This window comes from Nematolebias whitei, chromosome 13, assembly GCF_014905685.2.
Source record: "Nematolebias whitei isolate Nwh7 chromosome 13, NemWhi1, whole genome shotgun sequence".
Lineage (NCBI taxonomy): Eukaryota > Metazoa > Chordata > Actinopteri > Cyprinodontiformes > Rivulidae > Nematolebias > Nematolebias whitei.
The window spans coordinates 30,654,511-30,659,510 of NC_056510.1; positions in this window are offsets into that span (position 1 = coordinate 30,654,511).

The following is a 5,000-nucleotide window of genomic DNA, read 5'->3' on the forward strand; positions in this document are numbered from 1 at the left end:
TTTTTTTTGCTTTGTTTTGCGTTTGTTTTTTTGAATGTCCAGAGGACCAGATTGAACTTTTTTGGAACTGGACTTTATTTGTAACAGAAGTTTAGAATACATCAAATTCTGTTTAAAGCATATAAACAGGTGAACCAGCTTACAAATACAACATTTAGACCAATTATGACTGAGGTGAAAGCTGTGAGATAACAAATTTGTGAAACTATTTTTTTTTAATTCAAGATTTCTAGAATTAAAAATGTAGAATGATTTTTTTTTTGTGACACCAAATAGACTTGTGCAAATCATCACATGCACCATTAGAAGCAGCTTAAATTTAACAACAATTTTCTAGCTGATGTGTCTGAGGAAGCATATTGCTGCCACCCAAATAAAAACAAAAAGACCCATATTGTATTAAAATATGTAAAACCTATTGTTAAGGCAGTAGATGCTCCAATGTATCTTTCTCATCACAATCTTATGCTGCTGCTCTTTGGTATATTGTTTTTAATGCCATTTTATGCTACTAGTGCTTAGTGTATTTTTATTAACTTTTTTCATTCAACAGGTTAGTCCCTTTGAGCCACAAGGAGTTCATATCTCAGATCTTATTACTGCATTTCTTTTACATTTTATACTTTTATTGGATGTAACTGGTACCCTGTGTACACAATTTCGTTCCACCACATGTACCACATAAAGAACCTTGAATCCTTATACAATACAATACAATTTTATTTATAAAACACTTTAAAACGACACCGTTGGCCAAAGTGCTGTACACTAACACATACAAGCATAAACAAACTATAAAATCAGCAGATACCATAAAAGTAATGAAGTACCAAATCATAACCAGCAAACAGTAAAAACTATAAAACAAATATCTTAAAAACAGTAGCACCAGTATTTCAAGCTGAGTTAAAAGTCAAAGAGAAAAAACAGTGTCTTCAGAGAAGATTTGAAAACAGGAAGTGAGTCAGCTTGTCTGATGTGCAAAGGTAACTCGTTCCACAGTTTAGGGGCAATATATTTCACATTCTAACAAAGTGTTTTTACATCATTTAAATATAACATTTATATTGTATTTTTGTTAGAAAATGAAAAATATCTTATAATATCATAAATATATTGTTAGAACAACTTTTTTTTTCATAGTGATTGCTGGATGTGGGCACCAGTGAGCCTCTTGACCCAAAAAGGAACAAGCGGGTAAAAGAAAATGGATGGATGGATGGATGGATGTTTTAATGTGAAATGGTTTTATGTTATTTTTGCTGTGGTGACAGCAATATGCTTCTGTCCAAACAAAGTTTGTCCTTTTTCTGTTCACATTTATAGTTTTTTTTTATATTTCATATGAAAAACAAACCAACACTGTGTTAAAGTTAAGACAATCTTAAAACTAGGTTATAAAGCAAACGTGTTTTTTTTAAATATGCTGTAAATTTTTATAAAGTAGCAAAACAACAAATATCGTGTCCACCTGTACCAGATTCTCAGTTTTGTTGTAACAAGCTACAAAACAGAGACGTTTTCAGCTACATCCAGACTGTCAATAATTATTGGCTTCTTCTAATTGTTAAAATGTATTGTCACTTGTTATTGACATGCTTTGTTTCATTGAGCACGATTCTTACATCTGACTGGCACTCCCAGGCCCACACAGTGCTGGTGGGCATACAGAGTTTCTATTTTCAAAGCAATGCTATCTTCATATGTTTGCTGTGATAATCTTTCATCCATGTTCCTGATTTGAGTTTACTCCTTTCTGCGCCTGTGGCAACAAGTTTTATTTCTGCATCAATTACCACAGTGATTAATACAACAAGCAAACAGTTTAGAGGTAATAGGACACAATTAACATCTTTCCCCATTATAAAGGATATGCTAAACACTCACACCAGCGCTTTCTCTGCCTGGAATAAAGATGTGTTTAGGAGCTAATTCGTATGCTCTGGGATGGAAGTGGAGAGGGGCCTGGCTTTGAGCGATGCCATCACCACATTAATCTAATTATAGTTAGTTGAAAATGAGTCTTGCGAATCGAGAATGTGTGTGTGACACCCCTACACTCCACCCCCACCTTAACACAAACGCACACACACAAGCTTACATTGTTCCCTAAATGGGAGAGAGTGAATGAGAATGCCTTTGCTTTTCAATGCATTGCCACCACGCAAGTGCCAACCCCCCCTTCAAATGCCAAAGTAGCAAGATGAAAAGACACCATTCACTTGCTTTTGTATCCAAACTTGTTACCGACTTACTTTTTACTACCAGCCCCCGTTCCTTTTCTCCCTTTCCTGTTTTCTAATTACAAACCCATTGGCACTGGGAGGGTGTGCATGGGTAAATAGAGCTGTAGGGGCCTGTCATGTGTTTAGTAGTGGAGAGAGGTCCTCGCAGCGCTCAGGGATGAGATGATTTGTTGTGATTGACAGCTACCTTGAGACTGGCCTGATGGAGTTGTCAAAGCTGTATGCTAACAGACTGTTTCCTTACCGCCGCAGATGTACTCTCTTCGCTGTGCTGCACACACACTATGAAACACACACACACGCAACGCACAGCTTTGCTTTGCATCGGGCACATCATGGGAACTCAAATATTTAGTAGGTTTTTAAAAGCGATCTGAGAAGGGGGATGTCAAATTTCAAAACTATTTTTTTGTGTGGGGAAGGAGGGTGGGGGTTAGTATAAACAAACATTTGGTACTTACTTTTTTACACTGCCACCTCTTTCATATCATAGGCTTGTTTTTCCTGCAAAGCAAAGATGGAGTACTATGTGAGGGTGCCTTCTTGGGCTAACACCGGGTGTGTGAATACAATGGTGATCCTACATCTGGGAACTCAGTGGGAAAACTATCCCATTTCTCACTTGTGCTGTAAGAAGAGGGTGTTCATTTTTACAAGGTGGATAGTGTTACTACAAAATGAAGTTGTGCAAAATTCCCTGTGAAAATCGGGTTATGAGCATTAGCTGTGATTTTGACTGGTACTATTCATCACATGGGTCCACTGAGAGCAGCGATGGAGCATGTTTGTTTATAGTGGGCTGAATCCTTTCCAACCCTTGGAGAAAAAGAAATCTGTCAATAAAAGAAGCACAAAACAGTGCTAAGCAAATTATTTATGCAAAAATAGAGATTATGTGTTCGGATTTTATGTTTTTTGCTGCTGTCGTTGTGACATGAAGTGTAGACATTGCAAAGTAAGTTTGTTGGTAATTTAATATAACTTTAGCACTGCTAGGGCCTCGACTTTAGAGAGGTATAAAATGACCAATCTCTCTTTGCACTTGGTGACCGGATTTTTCTTTCTTCTTCTCCTTTTCCCTCATGCCTCACTCTCTCCGCAAGTTATTCATCTCGGCGAACAAAAGCTAAGTGTTTAGCTGCGAGCCAGATCAAGGGCCCACTTCTTCCTCCCAGGAAAAGGCAGAATAACAAACATGGCCGATTCTAAAATCAGCCGTACCTTCTGTCGGCTCCAGACTCCCACATCTGTGCCGCACCCCTTTTCTGTCTTCCACACAGCTGCTGCGGAGGGCTGGGGAAGCTTCGGCCCAGTGCCTCCAGGCTCCCGTTGCCTGAGAGTCCCCCGGGACGCAGCTGACTGGCACCCAGACTGCCAACCAGATGATGGATTCTACCATGAGAGTCAGAAGTGACAAGGGGAGGTGAGGCTGCAGGAGTGGCCACTGTTGAACCTGAGGACGAGGGGCACATGCAGTCAGCTGCCTGTGCTCTCTGAGTGCTTGTGCATCACACAATTGTTTACATGTAGATATGCAAACGCTTGTAAATGCCTCTGAATGGCCCTGTCTCTGGGCGGTTATTTCAGCTGATCAACTTTTTTTTTTTTTTTTAAATATCTGTTTGTTTGTTTGTTTCTTTGGATTTTTTTTTCCAAATTCTCCATCTGGACCCAGACTCTTTCGTTAGCTGCATGATGTGCTATTTGTGTTTGAGAGCTGACAAAATATCAGCGCGGCCGACTCGTAACGTTTTGTCATATTAGGCTTTCCCAAAACTTTGACAGATGCCAAAGAACACATGTTGAGGAGATAATTAAAAGAACACATATTTTGAGAGATTTTGACACCACAGCCGTAGTTTATTTCAACTCGTAATTAAAAGTGATTCCACTCCAAACCTCTGTGTTTCCATTCAAACGGGGATGGAAACAATACCCTCCCCTTGGATAAGCACGTTATTTTGTCATTCTTGGCATGACCAGCTTTATCTTGAGATACCAGCTGGATAAAAGCTCCATTCTTGCCCTGCGGCGTCCCACTGTACCACTGCCTCAACCAGACACTGTGATGGTAAGTGACTGCTGTAATTGTTCTGCTTGTACCAGGCAGCCATTCAGCTGCCTCCCACCCCATTGGCCACGCCACATTCCTCACATGGGCCATCTTGGCATGGGACCTCATAGCATCTCCCACCAACACAGCCCTTGATGCAGGATTCCCATCACTGACGATGTCTGTTCAATAAATGAAGCTAAATCTAACGTAAGCAGTCACACATTCTGACTGTTGTTGTGTTTACGAGCTGAATTTCTTTTTAATAAAGTCTCTTTCAAGTAAAGAATGCTCTAGATTTTTTTTCTCCTGTTCTTACTGAATTCTGTTGAAGGCACAAATTTATGTGAAAACAGGTAAATAAATAAAATTTCTGAAATAAAACTAAATACTGTATATGCATGGATAAAAAGTAAATGTGTGTGTTTCTGCAAACAGGATAAACCAAGTGTACCGCACATCCAAGTGTTTAGCAGCTACTGTATTTTCTCCATCGTCATCTCTCTGAGATTATGCATGCTCTCAGATACTCTGAAGCCTTGCAACTATGCCAGCAGTACCCCCCCCCCCCCCCCTCCCCTCCCACTGTGCCCCACACATATACGCTCAAGAAAACCAACAGAGGAAAAGAGAGGGGCGGAACATGAGGCGAGGATAGTTTACTGTACTGTACATCAAATATTAAATTGTTTACTGTGGTA